Consider the following 22,426-nt stretch of genomic DNA (forward strand, 5'->3'; position numbering starts at 1 on the left):
GTTGAAGTAGAGGTCTATTTCCTGGACAAAAGACTTTTTTATGAGGCAGCAAAAGATCATGTTAGAGATAAAAGGAAAGGAATCCTCTCTGACCAAGAGACACACAGACTAAGACAATGGTTACCTACACTGAGAAAGCACCTGTTTGAAAAAGATGATGATACTGGTGATGATGATGGTGATGATGATGATGATGATGATGATGATGATGGTGATGATGATGATGATGATTGTTCTGCCCTTGATGTGTTTTATTGTTAGAAAAGATATGTTTATATTGTTAGTTGAAGAAAAGTTTACTGTTACTTTATTTTGAATGCTGTGTAGATGCAGGAAACAGGAAACAGGAAGTAGGAAGCAGAATGGTCTATCGGCATCTCCATGTTGAATCCAAAGCCATCCTCGGTGTGAATGCTTCAGAAAGCAATGGCTTAAGTCTTAGTTGTTGTTTACACATTTAATAGTTTATATTGATATATTTTATGTACAGTACATTTAGTTTGTTGGAGTTTAATGTAAATGTACACTTTATTGTTTCATAACCAACTGCTGAATGTAGCTTGTATTTTCTTTTCTAGTTTCACTCCAATTCAATGTAGCTTGTATTTACTTTTCTAGTTTCACTCCAATTCATTGTCAGCCTGTCTACTTTGACGAAGTAATTAAAGGAGCAAGCACGCTCACTTCCTGGCTCTTGAAAAAGAGTTTGGCTAGCATTTATTTATGTTAACACTTGGGAAGTATAACGCATAAAAAGAACAGTACAATGATACTGGTGATGATGATGATGATGGTGATGATGATGATACTGGTGATGATGGTGATGATGATGGTGAGGATGATGATGATGATATTGATGATGATGATGATGATGATATTGATGATGATACTGGTGATGATGATGATGATGATTTTGATGATGATGATGGTGATGATGATGATGATGATGATGATGGTGATTATGATGACGATGATGATGAGGATGATGATGATGAAGATGGTGATGATGATGACGATGATGATGATGATGATGATGATACTGGTGATGATGATGGTGATGATGATGGTGAGGATGATTATGATGATATTGATGATGATGATGGTGATGATGATGATGATAATGATGATATTGATGATGATACTGGTGATGATGTGAATGATGGTGATGATGATGATGATGATGATGTTGATGGTGATTATGATGATGAGGATGATGATGATGAGGATGGTGAGGATGATGATGATGGTGATGATGATGATACTGGTGATGGTAATGATGATGATAATGATGATGATGATGATGATGATGAGGAGGATGATTATGATGATGATGGTGATGATGATGATACTGGTGATGGTAATGATGATGATCATGATGATGACGATGATGATGATGATGATGATGGTGATGATGATGATACTGGTGATGATGATGATGATGATGAGGAGGATGATTATGATGATGATATTGATGATGATGATGATGATGATGATGGTGATTATGATGATGATATTGATGATGATGGTGATTATGATAATGATGGTGATGATGATGATGATGATTGTTCTGCCCTTGATGTGTTTTATTGTTAGAAAAGATATGTTTATATTGTTAGTTGAAGAAAAGTTTACTGTTACTTTATTTTGAAAGCTGTGAAGACGCAGGAAACAGGAAGTAGGAAGCAGAAAGTCTGTAAACAGAAGCAGCATGGTCTATCGGCATCTCCATGTTGAATCCAAAGCCATCCTCGGTGTGAATGCTTCAGAAAGCAATGGTTGTAAGTCTTATTTGTTGTTTACACGTTTAATAGTTTATATTGATATATTTTATGTACAGTACATTTAATCTAAGTTTGTTGGAGTTTAATGTAAATGTACACTTTATTGTTTCATAACCAACTGCTAAATGTAGCTTGTATTTTCTTTTCTAGTTTCACTCCAATTCATTGTCAGCCTGTCTACTTTGACGAAGTAATTAAAGGAGCAAGCACGCTCACTTCCTGGCTCTTGAAAAGGAGTTTGGCTGGCTGTTTATTTATGTTAACACTTGGGAAGTATAATGCATAAAAAGAACAGTACAATGATACTGGTGATGATGATGGTGATTATGATGATGATGATGATTTTGATGATGATGACGATGATGATGATGATGATAATGATACTGGTGATGATGGTGATGATGGTGAGGTTGATGATGATGATGATGATGATTATGATGATGATGATGATGATGAGGATGATGATGATGATGATGAAGATGATGACGATGATGATGATGATGATGATGATACTGGTGATTATGATGGTGATGATGATGGTGAGGATGATGATGATGATATTGATGATGATGATGGTGATGATGATGATGATGATGATTATGATGATTGTTCTGCCCTTTATGTGTTTTATTGTTGGAAAAGATATGTTTATATTGTTAGTTGAAGAAAAGTTTACTGTTACTTTATTTTGAAAGCTGTGAAGATGCAGGAAACAGGAAGTAGGAAGCAGAAAGTCTGTAAACAGAAGCAGCATGGTCTATCGGCATCTCCATGTTGAATCCAAAGCCATCCTCGGTGTGAATGCTTCAGAAAGCAATGGCTGCAAGTCTTATTTGTTGTTTACACGTTTAATAGTTTATATTGATATATTTTATGCACAGTACATTTAATCTAAGTTTGTTGGAGTTTAATGTAAATGTACACTTTATTGTTTCATAACCAACTGCTAAATGTAGCTTGTATTTTCTTTTCTAGTTTCACTCCAATTCATTGTCAGCCTGTCTACTTTGACGAAGTAATTAAAGGAGCAAGCACGCTCACTTCCTGGCTCTTGAAAAGGAGTTTGGCTGGCTGTTTATTTATGTTAACACTTGGGAAGTATAACGCATAAAAAGAACAGTACAATGATACTGGTGATGATGATGGTGATGATGATGATGATATTAATGATGGTGATTATGATGATGATGATGATGATACTGGTGATGATGATGGTGATGATGGTGAGGATGATGATGATGATGATATTGATGATGATGATGGTGATGATGATGATGATGATATTGATGATGATGATGATGATGATGATATTGATGATGGTGATTATGATGATGATGATGATTTTGATGATGACGATGATGATGATGATACTGGTGATGATGATGATGATGGTGATGATGATGGTGATGATATTGATGATGATACTGGTGATGATGATGATGATGGTGATGATGATGGTGAGGATGATGGTGATGATGATGATGATGGTGATGATATTTATGATGATACTGGTTATGATGGTGATGATGATGATGATGGTGATGATCATGATGATGATGATATTAATGATGGTGATTATGATGATGATGATGATTTTGATGATGATGACGATGATGATGACGATGATGATGATACTGGTGATGATGATGATGATGGTGATGATGGTGAGGATGATGATGATGATGATGATTATTATGATGATGATGAGGATGATGATAATGATTTTGATGATGATGACGATGATGATGATGATGATAATGATACTGGTGATGATGATGATGATGGTGATGATGGTGAGGATGATGATGATGATGATGATGATGATTATGATGATGATGAGGATGATGATGATGAAGATGGTGATGATGATGATGACGATGATGATGATGATGATGATACTGGTGATGATGATGGTGATGATGATGATGATATTGATGATGATGATATTGATGATGATGATGGTGATGATGATGATGATGATGATTATGATGATTGTTCTGCCCTTTATGTGTTTTATTGTTAGAAAAGATATGTTTATATTGTTAGTTGAAGAAAAGTTTACTGTTACTTTATTTTGAAAGCTGTGAAGATGCAGGAAACAGGAAGTAGGAAGCAGAAAGTCTGTAAACAGAAGCAGCATGGTCTATCGGCATCTCCATGTTGAATCCAAAGCCATCCTCGGTGTGAATGCTTCAGAAAGCAATGGCTGTAAGTCTTATTTGTTGTTTACACGTTTAATAGTTTATATTGATATATTTTATGTACAGTACATTTAATCTAAGTTTGTTGGAGTTTAATGTAAATGTACACTTTATTGTTTCATAACCAACTGCTGAATGTAGCTTGTATTTTCTTTTCTAGTTTCACTCCAATTCATTGTCAGCCTGTATACTTTGACGAAGTAATTAAAGGAGCAAGCACGCTCACTTCCTGGCTCTTGAAAAGGAGTTTGGCTGGCTGTTTATTTATGTTAACACTTGGGAAGTATAACGCATAAAAAGAACAGTACAATGATACTGGTGATGATGATGGTGATGATGATGATACTGGTGATGATGATGGTGATGATGGTGAGGATGATGATGATGATATTGATGATGATGATGGTGATGATGATGATGATGATGATATTGATGATGATGATGATGATGATATTGATGATGGTGATTATGATGATGATGATGATTTTGATGATGATGACGATGATGATGATACTGGTGATGATGATGATGATGGTGAAGATGATGGTGATGATATTGATGATGATACTGGTGATGATGATGATGATGGTGATGATGATGATGATGATGATGGTGAGGATGATGATGATGATGATGGTGATGATGATGATGGTGATGATGATGGTGATGATATTTATGATGATACTGGTGATGATGGTGATGATGATGATACTGGTGATGATGATGATGATGGTGATGATGGTGAGGATGATGATGATGATGATATTGATGATGATGATGGTGATGATGATGATGATGATATTGATGATGGTGATTATGATGATGATGATGAATTTGATGATGATGACGATGATGATACTGGTGATGATGATGATGGTGATGATGATGGTGATGATATTGATGATGATACTGGTGATGATGATGGTGATGATGATGATGATGATGATGGTGATGATGATGGTGAGGATGATGATGATGATGATGGTGATGATGATGGTGATGATATTTATGATGATACTGGTGATGATGGTGATGATGATGATGATGGTGATGATGATGATGATGATATTAATGATGGTGATTATGATGATGATGATGATGATTATTATGATGATGATGAGGATGATGATGATGAAGATGGTGATGATGATGGTGATGATGATGGTGAGGATGATGATGATGATATTGATGATGATGATGGTGATTATGATGATGATATTGATGATGATGGTGATTATGATGATGATGGTGATGATGATGATGATGATTGTTCTGCCCTTGATGTGTTTTATTGTTAGAAAAGATATGTTTATATTGTTAGTTGAAGAAAAGTTTACTGTCACTTTATTTTGAAAGCTGTGAAGACGCAGGAAACAGGAAGTAGGAAGCAGAAAGTCTGTAAACAGAAGCAGCATGGTCTATCGGCATCTCCATGTTGAATCCAAAGTCATCCTCGGTGTGAATGCTTCAGAAAGCAATGGCTGTAAGTCTTATATGTTGTTTACACGTTTAATAGTTTATATTGATATATTTTATGTACAGTACATTTAATCTAAGTTTGTTGGAGTTTAATGTAAATGTACACTTTATTGTTTCATAACCAACTGCTAAATGTAGCTTGTATTTTCTTTTCTAGTTTCACTCCAATTCATTGTCAGCCTGTCTACTTTGACGAAGTAATTAAAGGAGCAAGCACGCTCACTTCCTGGCTCTTGAAAAGGAGTTTGACTGGCTGTTTATTTATGTTAACACTTGGGAAGTATAACGCATAAAAAGAACAGTACAATGATACTGGTGATGATGATGATGATGGTGATGATGATGATGATGATGATATTAATGATGGTGATTATGATGATGATGATGATGACGATGATGATGACGATGATGATGATGATGATGATACTGGTGATGATGATGATGATGGTGATGATGGTGAGGATGATGATGGTGATGATGATGATGATATTGATGATGATGATATTGATGATGATGATGGTGATGATGATGATGATGATGATTATGATGATTGTTCTGCCCTTTATGTGTTTTATTGTTAGAAAAGATATGTTTATATTGTTAGTTGAAGAAAAGTTTACTGTTACTTTATTTTGAAAGCTGTGAAGATGCAGGAAACAGGAAGTAGGAAGCAGAAAGTCTGTAAACAGAAGCAGCATGGTCTATCGGCATCTCCATGTTGAATCCAAAGCCATCCTCGGTGTGAATGCTTCAGAAAGCAATGGCTGTAAGTCTTATTTGTTGTTTACACGTTTAATAGTTTATATTGATATATTTTATGTACAGTACATTTAATCTAAGTTTGTTGGAGTTTAATGTAAATGTACACTTTATTGTTTCATAACCAACTGCTGAATGTAGCTTGTATTTTCTTTTCTAGTTTCACTCCAATTCATTGTCAGCCTGTATACTTTGACGAAGTAATTAAAGGAGCAAGCACGCTCACTTCCTGGCTCTTGAAAAGGAGTTTGGCTGGCTGTTTATTTATGTTAACACTTGGGAAGTATAACGCATAAAAAGAACAGTACAATGATACTGGTGATGATGATGGTGATGATGATGATACTGGTGATGATGATGGTGATGATGGTGAGGATGATGATGATGATATTGATGATGATGATGGTGATGATGATGATGATGATGATATTGATGATGATGATGATGATGATATTGATGATGGTGATTATGATGATGATGATGATTTTGATGATGATGACGATGATGATGATACTGGTGATGATGATGATGATGGTGAAGATGATGGTGATGATATTGATGATGATACTGGTGATGATGATGATGATGGTGATGATGATGATGATGATGATGGTGATGATGATGGTGAGGATGATGATGATGATGATGGTGATGATGATGGTGATGATGATGGTGATGATATTTATGATGATACTGGTGATGATGGTGATGATGATGATACTGGTGATGATGATGATGATGGTGATGATGGTGAGGATGATGATGATGATGATATTGATGATGATGATGGTGATGATGATGATGATGATGATATTGATGATGGTGATTATGATGATGATGATGAATTTGATGATGATGACGATGATGATACTGGTGATGATGATGATGGTGATGATGATGGTGATGATATTGATGATGATACTGGTGATGATGATGGTGATGATGATGATGATGATGATGGTGATGATGATGGTGAGGATGATGATGATGATGATGGTGATGATGATGGTGATGATGATGGTGATGATATTTATGATGATACTGGTGATGATGGTGATGATGATGATGATGGTGATGATGATGATGATGATATTAATGATGGTGATTATGATGATGATGATGATGATTATTATGATGATGATGAGGATGATGATGATGAAGATGGTGATGATGATGGTGATGATGATGGTGAGGATGATGATGATGATATTGATGATGATGATGGTGATTATGATGATGATATTGATGATGATGGTGATTATGATGATGATGGTGATGATGATGATGATGATTGTTCTGCCCTTGATGTGTTTTATTGTTAGAAAAGATATGTTTATATTGTTAGTTGAAGAAAAGTTTACTGTCACTTTATTTTGAAAGCTGTGAAGACGCAGGAAACAGGAAGTAGGAAGCAGAAAGTCTGTAAACAGAAGCAGCATGGTCTATCGGCATCTCCATGTTGAATCCAAAGTCATCCTCGGTGTGAATGCTTCAGAAAGCAATTGCTGTAAGTCTTATATGTTGTTTACACGTTTAATAGTTTATATTGATATATTTTATGTACAGTACATTTAATCTAAGTTTGTTGGAGTTTAATGTAAATGTACACTTTATTGTTTCATAACCAACTGCTAAATGTAGCTTGTATTTTCTTTTCTAGTTTCACTCCAATTCATTGTCAGCCTGTCTACTTTGACGAAGTAATTAAAGGAGCAAGCACGCTCACTTCCTGGCTCTTGAAAAGGAGTTTGGCTGGCTGTTTATTTATGTTAACACTTGGGAAGTATAACGCATAAAAAGAACAGTACAATGATACTGGTGATGATGATGATGATGGTGATGATGATGATGATGATGATATTAATGATGGTGATTATGATGATGATGATGATGACGATGATGATGACGATGATGATGATGATGATACTGGTGATGATGATGATGATGGTGATGATGGTGAGGATGATGATGATGATGATGATGAGGATGATTATGATGATGAGGATGATGATGATGAAGATGGTGATGATGATGACGATGATGATGATGATGATGATGATGATGATACTGGTGATGATGATGGTGAGGATGATGATGATGATATTGATGATGATGATGGTGATGATGATGATGATATTGATGATGATACTGGTGATGATGATGGTGATGATGATGATGATTATGATGATTGTTCTGCCCTTTATGTGTTTTATTGTTAGAAAAGATATGTTTATATTGTTAGTTGAAGAAAAGTTTACTGTTACTTTATTTTGAAAGCTGTGAAGATGCAGGAAACAGGAAGTAGGAAGCAGAAAGTCTGTAAACAGAAGCAGCATGGTCTATCGGCATCTCCATGTTGAATCCAAAGCCATCCTCGGTGTGAATGCTTCAGAAAGCAATGGCTGTAAGTCTTATTTGTTGTTTACACGTTTAATAGTTTATATTGACATATTTTATGTACAGTACATTTAATCTAAGTTTGTTGGAGTTTAATGTAAATGTACACTTTATTGTTTCATAACCAACTGCTGAATGTAGCTTGTATTTTCTTTTCTAGTTTCACTCCAATTCATTGTCAGCCTGTCTACTTTGACGAAGTAATTAAAGGAGCAAGCACGCTCACTTCCTGGCTCTTGAAAAGGAGTTTGGCTGGCTGTTTATTTATGTTAACACTTGGGAAGTGTAACGCATAAAAAGAACAGTACAATGATACTGGTGATGATGATGGTGATGATGATGATGATATTAATGATGGTGATTATGATGATGATGATGATGATACTGGTGATGATGATGATGATGGTGAGGATGATGATGATGATATTGATGATGATGATGGTGATGATGATGATGATGATGATGGTGATGATGATGATGATGATGATGATGATATTGATGATGGTGATTATGATGATGATGATGATTTTGATGATGATGACGATGATGATGATGATACTGGTGATGATGATGATGATGATGGTGATGATATTGATGATGATACTGGTGATGATGATGGTGATGATGATGGTGATGATGATGGTGAGGATGATGATATTGATGATGATGATAGTGATGATGATGGTGATGATATTTATGATGATACTGGTGATGATGGTGATGATGATGGTGATGATGATGATGATATTAATGATGGTGATTATGATGATGATGATGATTTTGATGATGATGACGATGATGATGATACTGGTGATGATGATGGTGATGATGATGAGGATGATGATGATGAAGATGGTGATGATGATGACGATGACGATGATGATGATGATGATACTGGTGATGATGATGGTGATGATGATGGTGAGGATGATGATGATGATATTGATGATGATGATGGTGATGATGATGATGATATTGATGATGATACTGGTGATGATGTGAATGATGGTGATGATGATGATGGTGATGATGATGATGATGATTATGATGATTGTTCTGCCCTTTATGTGTTTTATTGTTAGAAAAGATATGTTTATATTGTTAGTTGAAGAAAAGTTTACTGTTACTTTATTTTGAAAGCTGTGAAGATGCAGGAAACAGGAAGTAGGAAGCAGAAAGTCTGTAAACAGAAGCAGCATGGTCTATCGGCATCTCCATGTTGAATCCAAAGCCATCCTCGGTGTGAATGCTTCAGAAAGCAATGGCTGTAAGTCTTATTTGTTGTTTACACGTTTAATAGTTTATATTGATATATTTTATGTACAGTACATTTAATCTAAGTTTGTTGGAGTTTAATGTAAATGTACACTTTATTGTTTCATAACCAACTGCTGAATGTAGCTTGTATTTTCTTTTCTAGTTTCACTCCAATTCATTGTCAGCCTGTCTACTTTGACGAAGTAATTAAAGGAGCAAGCACGCTCACTTCCTGGCTCTTGAAAAGGAGTTTGGCTGGCTGTTTATTTATGTTAACACTTGGGAAGTATAACGCATAAAAAGAACAGTACAATGATACTGGTGATGATGATGGTGATGATGATGATGATATTAATGATGGTGATTATGATGATGATGATGATACTGATGATGATGATGATGATGATGATGATGATACTGATATTGATGATGATGATGGTGATGATGATGGTGATGATCTTGATGATGATACTGGTGATGATGATGGTGATGATGATGATGGTGAGGATGATGATGATGATATTGATGATGATGATGGTGATGATATTTATGATGATACTGATGATGATGGTGATGATGATGGTGATGATGATGATATTGATGATGATGATGGTGATTATGATGATGATGATGATGAGGATGATGATGATGGTGATGATGAAGATGGTGATGATGATGATGGTGAGGATGATGATGATGAAGATGGTGATGATGATGATGATACTGGTTATGATGATGATGGTGATGATGATGATGACGATGATGATGACAGACAGGTGAGGAGACTGGTGAGGAGACACAGGGTGGAGGAGGTAAGGAGCAGACAGGTGAGGAGACAGGGTGGAGGAGGTGAGGAGCAGACAGGTGAGGAGACACAGGGTGGAGGAGGTGAGGAGCAGACAGGTGAGGAGACACAGGGTGGAGGAGGTGAGGAGGAGACAGGTGAGGAGACACAGGGTGGAGGAGGTAAGGAGCAGACAGGTGAGGAGACACAGAGTGGAGGAGGTGAGGAGGAAACAGGTGAGGAGGTGGAGAATGGTTCTAGTGTGGATAAAGAACAACAGGGAGCACATAAAGTGAGGAGCTGCACTGAGACTGCAGAGGAGGAGATGGAAGAAGAGTCTTCTCTTAGTACTCGCTCCAAAAGGAAACTAAAGAACGGTGAAAGTTCTTCACAAGAAGGAAAGAAAAAAGTATCAAAGAAAGCAAAAGGAAAAACAGTAAAGCAAGTGAAAGAAGTTCATTTAAGGTCAGCGATCAGTGCTGATGAAGAATCTCATGGAACTGATTGTGAAACAAATGAATTCAGAAGCTCGCAGAGACAGAAAAATAAAAGAGAATACAGTGCAAGAAAAGTCAAACTGTTTCTACAAAAAAAACAAAATAAGTGGAAGGTTGAAGTAGAGGTCTATTTCCTGGACAAAAGACTTTTATATGAGGCAGCAAAAGATCATGTTAGAGATAAAGGGAAAGGAATCCTCTCTGACCAAGAGACACACAGACTAAGACAATGGTTACCTACACTGAGAAAGCACCTGTTTGAAAAAGATGATGATACTGGTGATGATGATGATGATGATTATGATGATGATAATGATGGTGATAATGATGATGAGGATGATGATGGTGATTATGATGATGATGGTGATTATGATGATGATGGTGATTATGATGATGATGGTGATTATGATGATGGTGATGATGATGAGGATGGTGATGATGATATTGATGATGATGATGATGATGGTGATTATGATGATGGTGATTATGATGAGGATGATGATGATACTGGTGATGATGATGAGGATGATGGTGATTATGATGATGATGATGATGATGAACATCATGATGATGATGATATTGATGATGATGTTGATGATGGTGATTATGATGGTGATGATGATGATGCTGGTGATGATGATGAGGATGATGAGGATGATGATGATGATATTGATGATGATGATAGTGATTATGATGATGAGGATGATGATATTGATGTTGATGATGGTGATTATGATGGTGGTGATGATGATGATGATGATGATACTGGTGATGAGGATGATGGTGATGATGATGATATTGATGATGATAGTGATTATGATGATGATGATGATGATGATGATGACAAAACTGGTCTCCTTAAGGATCACTAACGTTGTGTGTGTGCTACGTCCCCACAACACCTGTTTGACCTAAGATGTGTGAACTCAGACAGAACTTTTCTGTGCAGGACTAATGTTAATTAGTTCAACCAAGAGTTTAATGTAATGCATGTGGAAGGTTAGTGGTAGTGGGATATTTAGGGCAGAATTCAACCCTCACATACATGTAGTTATTGGTTAATTACTGCTCCCCTACGGGGTCCCCACAACACACCTTCATTTAGTGTCTGATTGGAAAGTGTGTGAAAAACCTCCCCCAAACTTGTCGAACCAGAGAACTGCAACATGGTGTGTGAGAGGTCCCCACAACTCCTGATCAAAAGCAGAACAATTAATATAATCATGTGTTAGTATTCCAAAATTTGCTAAATAACGTTTTTAATGAGGCAATTGATCAGAAATCTGTGAATGGAGTTCATAACCTGGGACACTTTCAGCTGGATGGTAGAGCTGCTGCCTGACACAGAAAACCTGCTTTAAGCTGACCTTATTTCTTAGGTCAGTTTATTCTTTATTCTTTTCTTAGGACCCCAAATAGATGACAAAGCACAGCAAGATGAATCTTCTGCTACAGGTATGACACAAGCTGGACCGTTTGCCTATTACCTTTTTCAATACAGAACCACTTAGCAGATATTTTTATTATTAGCATTATTAAAACAAGTTGTAGTTTGTACATTTCTTATTCGGTATGATGGATACGATAAGAAATGAAAGATTGTACATGGAAAACAAGATAAACGAGCTAAAATGATCTTCTATACCTGGCTCAGTTTAAACAGATGTTGCTGCCGTATGCTTATTACTTTGAATAGTAACTTTAATTGGTGCATTTGTAGATAAACACCAAAACAAATGCGTAACTGGTTTAGTACCACATCAGTCAGGACAACTGGTGATGTAATCCATTTTAGTTTCTATCAAAATATCAGCTTTCAGGACATTGCTTGATGTAATTACACATCTGATCAACTATTAAAGCTGGTTGGTCATTGAAATCTTACGTTAAGACAATGTGAATCTGTTGAGTTTGAGTGAGACTAGCAAAGCTATAGATCTTATTGTCTTTTTTCTGTCTTCCTGTCATAGAAACCTCAAAGAAGAGGATGTGGACACCTGTTGAAGTTCGTGCAGTGGAAAAAACACTAAAGGTGTTCATAGACTCGGGGAAAGTTCCTGGTAAAGCAGACTGTTTGGATTGCATCAAGACATCACTGCAAGAGCTGAAGACAAGAACCTGGAGGGCTGTTAAGTATTATGTTAAAAATCGAATCACAGCAGCTCAGCGTGAAAGTGCAAAACGATACTAAAGATTTAGTCAGGCTTTTGTTTTGAACAGTTTCCTGTTGTTTCTGCGAGTTTTGGGGTTTTCGAGATTTGAACACTACACAGATTTTTTATAATCATATAAAACTACAAAAATGTGGTAGTTCAAAAGCTTGGTTTAAAATGATGTTTTAATTCATCACACCATGTTAGTGTGGCATTACTACAACTAAACAAAATTTGGTGAGCTAAAAATGTTTGAAAATCATGTTCCTCAATGTTCAAAGGTTACACAAATATTTGACTAAAAAGTACTTGCGGTTTTTATTTTTTAAGTTTTCCATTTAATGTCAATGGCAGAATACATCATTACACAGGATGCAACTCTGCAATCCAGTCAACAGTTGAATCCTGTGTAGTGATGTATTCTGCCATTGATTTGGTGTCTCTGTGATACATTTAATGGAAACCTTTAAAAAAAAAGTGCTCGTACTTTTCAGTCAAATTTCAACTTTTCAGTCTCACTTGGGTGAGCAAAAAAAAATTCACTTTTTTAAAGGTTTCCATTTAATGAGTGACAGATACCAAATCAATGGCTGAATACATCACTACACAGGATGCAACTCTTGACTGGATTGTAGGGCCTTTTCCATAGTGTTATTTGTTATTGAGACACAGAGTCCAAAGCACTGAAATCTTGCATGAAGAGGTGCGTTTTGTTTTTGACAGTATAGTAAAATTGTCAAGTGTTGATCAAGGGTCACTGCCTCATATCAAATGGAAACATGCACAAAGGGCAGTTCTTGCTGTTGGACATTTGGAGGACATCTGTTCAACTTTGGTCACTTTATTAATGGATTTCAATAAAACCATTGTTCAGTACAGAATCTTGATTATCTTTGATTGAACAGGTATTTACTGTGACAGTGAAGGTTCCAGGACCAGGCTGTGGTAATAAAGAACAAGGTTGTCCTGATGGTACACTATGATCTATTAACAAACCAAACCACAATTTAAATTAAAAACAACTTTATTGACAACACATCTCTAATCAACCCATAATTCATCTTGCTCAAACTTTGACAACTGTGAAAGCAGTACAAATGTTAGATTGTGTTGTAAGACACTGCATGATTTAATTCTAAAATAATTTGTATTGTGTATCGGGGAGAGATCATGTTGAACCAATATGACTGTAAAGTAATATTGGTAATCTTTATCAACTCTCTTATTAACTCATATATTGGTATCATTAATTCTTTGGATTGTAAACCTGATCTGTCAGTGTGACAGTCTGGATAACCAGAGTCACTGTAGATGTTCATCAGGAGCTGTGAACTATCTTAACAATGCTGAAATTGCATGCAAATAGGCAGAACAGTAGCGGTCCCCAAGAGCAACCAGAATTCAGGTTTGGTCCCCAGGAAGATCAAAATTCAGGATTGAAATTTTTTTGTGGGTTTTCAGTGTTTCAAGTGATTTTTGTGTTGTCTTAAATTTTTTATGATTTTAGAAGTTAAAATTAGGGCTGTAGGATCCTCAGAAAGGGTGGATCCCATAAGACACCAGCATGTCATTGGTCCTCGCGATGTAAAATAAACCTGTGTGTGTGTTAAATCCAACCCAGCTGGAGGACACCGCCACCCAACGCTCCGCCAGGCGAAGGCTCTGTCATCGAGGACTGCATAGACTTGAAGAGGAGTGAGTGGAACGACGGACGCCAAAGGAGACATGACGCCCGTACCGCACCTAGCCTCCCTTGGACTTACCTGTTCTGACTGAGGTGGACAGCTCACTATTCCTCACCTATGTCACAAGTTAGGAAACTTCAATTCCCAGAGACGACATTGCACACCGGGGTTTGAGCTTCGGAATAAATAGCATATTGCAGGTTAAATCTTTTTTTCTTTTTGTAAATTAACACTTCACCTTGTCCGATAAGGGCTGTAGAATAAGCACATTAATTTTCTGTAAGTTCCTCATCACAAAAGGGCTCTTATTTAGAGAATAAAGTAGCTGTTTTTAGTGTAGCTGTGTTTAGGACAGCGTGCGTGGATTACGTTCGGTGGACGTGCGCTGTGAACTCGCATCAGGGGCAAACTACACTATAGACTTTATTTTTCACAACAACTTGACCACTGGGCTGCATCAGGAATAATAAAAAAAAATAGACATCAGTGCTGCATTTGCACAGGCTTTTCTCTCTCTCTCTCCCGGCCCTCGAGGGGGAGGACGGTGGGGGAGAGTATGGGGAGGGAGAGGACAGGGGAGGGAGAGGACGAGGAGGAGGTCGAGGAGGAAGATGAAGAGGTCGAGGGAGAGGTCGAGGGAGATGAGGTCGAATTGGAGGGAGAGGACGAGGAGGAATGCCTCTCTCTCTCTCTCTCTCTCTCTCTCTCTCTCTCTCTCTCTCTCTTTCTCTCTCTCTCTCTCAGAAAGACATAAGACATATATAAATCCACTGAAATGAAGGAAATAAATTTAAAAAAAATGAAATCCCCCAAAACAATACAACAAGTAGCAAACAAAAAATGCTGAACTACGTGAATGTGAAAAGTGACCGAAAACATCTATGTGCTGTTTTCACACAGAAATTGTTGTTTCAGTCAGAAAACCTCTTAAAGAACAAAATATGCCCAACTACATGAGAGAATGTGAAAGCATTCTCTCATGTAGTTGGGCAATTTCAGCTGTTTTCTGATGCTCTGTGTTCTCTCATGTAGTTCAGCATTTTTGGTTCTTACACAGGACCAATGCAAAAGGTACACTCTGCAACTCACTGAGTACAGTCACCCCTTCCAGAATGATTCCAACATCCTCTGGGTCATCATTGGGCTCTGCACCATTGTGTCGCATGACATAGATGCCATAGTCGGTCTCTGCCATGGCTGCCTGACTGTTTTCATCATCCACCTGTGGCAAAACAAAGAAAAAGAAGAAGAAAACTGAAATTAGCACATATTAAATCACCAAAACAAATTGATGAGACAAGCTGATATTACATTTCTTACAATTTTTAAAGCTGATAATCCACAAGGAATCTCTATTGATTCTGAAAGTGATCATTTCCTCACTAAGGTAAATTAACATACCTTGTATTCCTTCACCAGCTTCTCTGGATCCTCGTTAAGGTAGACACACAGTCCCTTAAGGATGCATTCTTGTCTGGCATCAATCCCATCGTTCTGCAGATCAGAGAATAGAAACACACACACACACACACACATTTGAAACACAATTTAAACAAACCAGTAGAATGGGTTTCACACATCTAATGAAATATATTTATTATACTGAAAAGCATACTGAAAGCCCTTTTTGGCAGAAGTTTTGCTACTTTAAAGAGCATATTGCAGGTTAAAGACAAAACTTAACTAATCATAGGAAAATACGTTAACAATACTGTTTTTAAAGAAATTCTGAAATTAATAACCCACAGGGTCTCCTGGAGACGTTTTAGTACGTTTTCGCACGTCTTTGCTCTTTACTTCCGCATTCGGCTATGACGTAACATAAGGGAGTCCCGCTGAATCCCCGTCTGTTTAACATAGAAAATCATGGATCCGAGTGTCACTCCCGTCAATAAAGAGGAAGAAAATATGTATTCCTTTACATTTAATGGTCCGCTGGCTTATTATTCTGAACCTGTTAAATGTGATAGAGAGCAGAAACAGGCAGGATTAGAGGAATAACGGCCTCAGGAGAGAAGTGAAGCTGTGGTGTGAGGAGAGACCCGGGGCAGGCGTCCTGCTGAGTGACAGGTGTCAGCTAACGATATATGGGCTCGTGCTGTGTTCACATCAGCATATGTAAAGTTTGTAATCACATTCAATCAATTACAAAAACAATTTGTAGAAGGTGCAAGTGCCGATCATTCACCTTTACATTGTATGGGAGTTGCTCGTAAAAACGGCAAATCTGTACAACGTATTACGGTGCTGCACTGTGCGCGCGCGAGAGAGAGTGACATAAAACCCGATTACACAGCCTGTGCAAATGCAGCACTTTCTTTATTGTTTATTCCTGATGCAGACCAGTGCTCACGTTGTAATAGAAAATACAGTGTATGGTGCAGGATTCTCCTGACGTGAGTTCACAGCGCACGTAATCCACAAACATGCACAACAGCGCACACGCTCCACAGTTTAATGCGTGCACATATATTAGGCTACTACAAAAAGTTTGACATGTTAATGGGATAGACGACCGACAGACATAAAGCTTGTGTTTCTGTTTGTTTCCAAACTGCGCGTTCCGTCTTTCCCCACTGCACGCACACACGCACGCACGCATGCACGTGCTCTCTTGTAACAGAGTTGGATTGATAATAAATCGTAAGACTACATATATTAATACAGACTGTCCGGTGTCTGTTACGCTCACACTATGTATATAACAGAGGATTCCAGCAGATCAAATCATTAAACGCTTGTCTGCGTATATAATATTTTATATTAAACAGCCAGAGATTTAAATCATTAATAAGGAAACGCTTTTGTGTCTGATGCCGAAATATTCAACGTGTCTGTTCGATCGTTTCTGAGGTTGTGGTAATAATTCACCAAAACACACTATGAATAATCAAGCCACTTACACTATGCACCCGAATGTGCGCCGCGCAAGTTACAAACTATGGCAGTGAAGAGTGTGTGCTGCAAGGAGGCATCCTGTCTGTTCTCACTCACTACCACGTATCATTACACCTCTTTAATCATGTCATGTTTTAGCCTGTTTTTTGTGCTTTAATTCTTTTGTGCTGCCTTCTAAATGTTTGTTTGTAAAGTGTTTGATGCTCTCGGTGCAAGACAAGTTCCCCCAGGGGCAATAAAGGCTTCATTCATTCATTCATACACGTATGCATAAAGCCGATCAAAGCAGAGTGACAGAACGCGACTCCCTTATGTGACGTCATATGATGCGTTGTTGAAAAAAAAGCAGTTCGAAACAGCTACACTAAAAACAGCCACTTTCTCCTCTAAATTATAGCACTTATGTTTTGAAGAATATACAAAAAATTGATGTACTTATTCTACAGCCCTTATTAGACCACATGAAGTGTTAATCTCAACTTTTTTTTTAACCTGCAATATGCTCTTTAAAGGATAACATCAGGATTTTTGAACCTGGGCTGAATTTAGCATTGGCTGGCAGTGCAACTGAATGATAGGAACCATTTATGCCTGAAACCAGAAGTAAGTTTGAACGGGGATGTGTGGGTAATTTTGATTTGTGTAAAAAATATGCCAATGAAAGTGTTTGTTTTGCTACTAACATGTTCGGATTGTTATAGTAAGTATTATCGAGACAACCTGTACCATTTTATTTGTGTCGTCGCTTCATGCCCTTATTTATATCCTGTTAGGAGTCTGTGTTAGGAGTGAATGTGATGGGCTACAACTGCCACCAAGAGGAGCTTGGTTGTAGCCCCAGAACAAACATTTGATTCTGAGACAGTTGTGATTCTTCTGTCCTTCTGACTGAGTTGGATAGACCTGCAGGAGGACAAGAAGATAACAATAACGCCTCACCTTTGGCGGCTTTGGCCAAGGGGGGAAGAGTGTAGCGATCCAGCTGTACTTGACATCATTCATTCATCAACTAGTTCATTCATTCACCAATCCAGCCGTTCACGCCCACCTAGCACCAAACATCCAATAACGCATGATTTAAAACCACCCCTCCAAACACTCGCGTTCAGGAATACTGAAGAGACACACATCAACCCATTTAAAAACTAAAATACTCTTACCTGCTTGCGGAAGTATCTGCTGTTAAAACCATTGATCGCTGCCTCTTGGTAAGAGCTAAATAAAGTTAGCGTCAATAACATTCCAAACGTTCTCTGTTTAAACTCGTGATTTTATAACTCCGCAGAATAACGAGCTTCATCACAGCCGTGTCATCCCTGACATCTCAGACTCTACTGACGGGAGGTACAGTGACTTCTTATTTCGTAAAGTTTAAAAATGATTTTGTGTGTTCCAAAAAGTCACATTGTTGTTTTCCGGGTTGTTTGTAGGGTGGGAATCCGTGGTAAAACCCGGACTGGATCTTTTATTAAGTGGATTGAAAACGGAAAGGATTGACTGAACGGGTGGTGGATTATGTGGAATGGATTGTCCCCAAACAATTTCAAATACACAAACTGAAAACGGAACTAGTGTCTGTTGTATTTGTTGTTATATTTAATGTCAAATTGTTTTGAAACTGTTGTTTATGCACGTTTGTTGTGCGGGTTAAGGTATCTTGGTTCAAGTTTAACACATTATTATTTGTCAGACTGACTCTGACTGGCACCCTTTCCTTTAAGACCAGACCCGTTACAAACTACTGTGAATTAACTTGGATCAGAGAATACGCAAAAGCAAGTAAGAGGGCCAATGCAAAAGGTACACTCTGCAACTCACTGAGTACAGTCACCCCTTCCAGAATGATTCCAACATCCTCTGGGTCATCATTGGGCTCTGCACCATTGTGTCGCATGACATAGATGCCATAGTCGGTCTCTGCCATGGCTGCCTGACTGTTTTCATCATCCACCTGTGGCAAAACAAAGAAAAAGAAGAAGAAAACTGAAATTAGCACATATTAAATCACCAAAACAAATTGATGAGGCAAGCTGATATTACATTTCTTACAATTTTTAAAGCTGATAATCCAGAAGGAATCTCTATTGATTCTGAAAGTGATCATTTCCTTACTAAGGTCAATTAACATACCTTGTATTCCTTCACCAGCTTCTCTGGATCCTCGTTAAGGTAGACACACAGTCCCTTAAGGATGCATTCTCGTCTGGCATCAATCCCGTCGTTCTGCAGATCAGAGAATAGAAACACACACACACACACATTTGAAACACAATTTAAACAAACCAGTAGAATGGGTTTCACACATCTAATGAAATATATTTATTATACTGAAAAGCATACTGAAAGCCCTTTTTGGCAGACGTTTTGCTACTTTAAAGGATAACTTCAGGATTTTTGAACCTGGGCTGAATTTAGCATTGGCTGGCAGTGCAACTGAATGATAGGAACCATTTGTGCCTGAAACAAGAAGTAAGTTTGAACGGGGATGTGTGGGTAATTTTGATTTGTGTAAAAAATATGCCAATGAAAGTGTTTGTTTTGCTACTAACATGTTCGGATTGTTATAGTAAGTATTATCGAGACAACCTGTACCATTTTATTTGTGTCGTCGCTTCATGCCCTTATTTATATCCTGTTAGGAGTCTGTGTTAGGGGTGAATGTGATGGGCTACAACTGCCACCAAAAGGAGCTTGGTTGTAGCCCCAGAACAAACATTTTTAAAGAAAAACACTTATTGACATACTTTTGACACAAATAGAAATTACCTGCACATCCCTGTTTAAACCTAGTTTTGCTTTCAGGCAAAAATTAAACTTAGTGAGTACAGTGCCAATTGGCCTGATTTTGGTTCCTATCATTCAGTTGCACTGCCAGCTAATCCTAATTACAGCCCAGGTTAAAAAATCCCAAAGCTATCCTTTAACCAGATAATGATTGTTTCCCACAAAAACCTACTGAAGATGGACTCTCTGGGGAAAAAAACACCTTAAGGCTACATTCTCCCCACAGCGATTAACTGTAATGATTAACAATATGTTTATTGAAAGAAACTTGAACAAAACTATATTGACTGGTTGAAAAGTTTCTGTTATGTTTATGTAACCCACCTAAAAATAGATGCATAAATATATGGAGGATTTCATATGTTTACAAATAAACACATATGCAGATAAAAACTAATATTTGATATGTGACAAAATAATATGAGTTCCTGTTTCAATGTGAAATCAGACACTAATGGTCAGGCTGAGTCATTTATTTACTTTTATTATGCAGTTGAAGCATTATTTTCGACACTTTGCAGCAGTTGACAAACGCTTGGTGGTAACGTCCTCTAGGTGGCAGCGTGAGCACGCTGTTTACGTTCTCTTCCATGCTGACTGCAGAAGGAGTTAGACGTCAAGTTAGCTCTCTGTTAGTAAAGGAAAACGGGATCCAGACCTGGGGATTTTTCAGCGTTTTGTGTCTGAAACATTTATCTGTTGTAAGTAAGTAAGTAAGTAAAATTTATTTATATAGCACTTTTCGCAGGCAGGGGCCACAAAGTGCTTCACAAACAGGGTTTAAAAACATCACAAGCAATACACAGACAGTACAAAAATCATAGCAGCCCTAAAAGAGACTAATTAAAAGCCTGGACAAATAAAAACGTTTTCAGTTGACTCTTGAAAGTGACAACTGAATCAATTGAGCGCAAGGATGATGGAAGTTCATTCCAGAGGCTCGGAGCAACGACCTGGAAAGACCGGTCACCTCTAGTGTGATAATGAGCTCGAGGGACCTTCATCAGGTTCTGATCCATAGACCTCAGCGCTCGCACAGGAGCGTAAAGCTGGATCAGCTCACTAAGGTAAGAGGGAGCCTGACCATGTAGGGCTCTGAAGGCCAGAACCAGGATTTTAAACCTGAACCTAAAAGACACTGGCAGCCAGTGAAGGTCTTTCAGAACAGGGGATATGTGGGACCTCCTATTTGTGCGGGTCAGAATTCTTGCTGCAGAATTTTGAATTAATTGCAGTCTAGAGAGCTCTTTCTTGTTAAGACAAGAAAACAAACTATTGCAATAGTCTAAACGTGAAGACACAAAGGCATGGATAATGAGCTCCAAATCATTCTGCGAAACCATGTTTCTAAGTTTGGAGATCTTCCTCAGTTGAAAGAAGCAGTTCCTTGACAGCTGTTTACAGTGCTGGACTAAAGACATGTCTTTGTCGAAAATAACTCCCAGGTTTCTAAGACTAGGCTTCACGGACTGGCCTAGGTCCCCCAAGAACTGCTTAATCCCTGGAATTGAGTCATCAGGGGCGAGAATCAATGTTTCTGTTTTCTCAGCATTGAGCTGCAGAGAATTTTCGCTGAGCCATTGTTTGATTTCCATCAGACAAAGACGTAGGGAGCTCAGCTTCTGGATCTCGGACGGCTTAAAAGAGCAGTACAGCTGGATATCGTCAGCAAATAGGTGGAAAGAAACATCATCGAACCTTCGTATGATCTCTCCTAGAGGGATCAAATACAGCAAAAACAAGACAGGACC

The 22,426-nt window shown here is 37.8% G+C and overlaps 2 long non-coding RNA genes across 2 annotated transcripts in view; one reads left to right on the top strand and one right to left on the bottom strand.

The window, feature by feature from the left end:
* The window catches only part of LOC306838599, a 311,986-nt gene extending 294,752 nt beyond the window's left edge, over positions 1-17,234 (bottom strand). Inside the window, exon 1 of the long non-coding RNA XR_013781104.1 lies at positions 16,640-17,234. This is a non-coding gene — a long non-coding RNA (uncharacterized lncRNA). The remainder of the gene's footprint in view (positions 1-16,639) is intronic.
* A 1,791-nt stretch (positions 17,235-19,025) lies between these two features.
* LOC306838399 lies at positions 19,026-19,412 on the top strand. Its single transcript, XR_013781079.1, has 3 exons — positions 19,026-19,099; positions 19,177-19,235; positions 19,322-19,412. It is a non-coding gene; the product is annotated as an uncharacterized lncRNA (long non-coding RNA).
* The last annotated feature ends 3,014 nt before the right edge of the window (positions 19,413-22,426 follow it).

This window comes from Symphodus melops (assembly GCF_947650265.1).
Source record: "Symphodus melops genome assembly, chromosome: 17".
NCBI classification, from domain to species: Eukaryota; Metazoa; Chordata; class Actinopteri; order Labriformes; family Labridae; genus Symphodus; species Symphodus melops.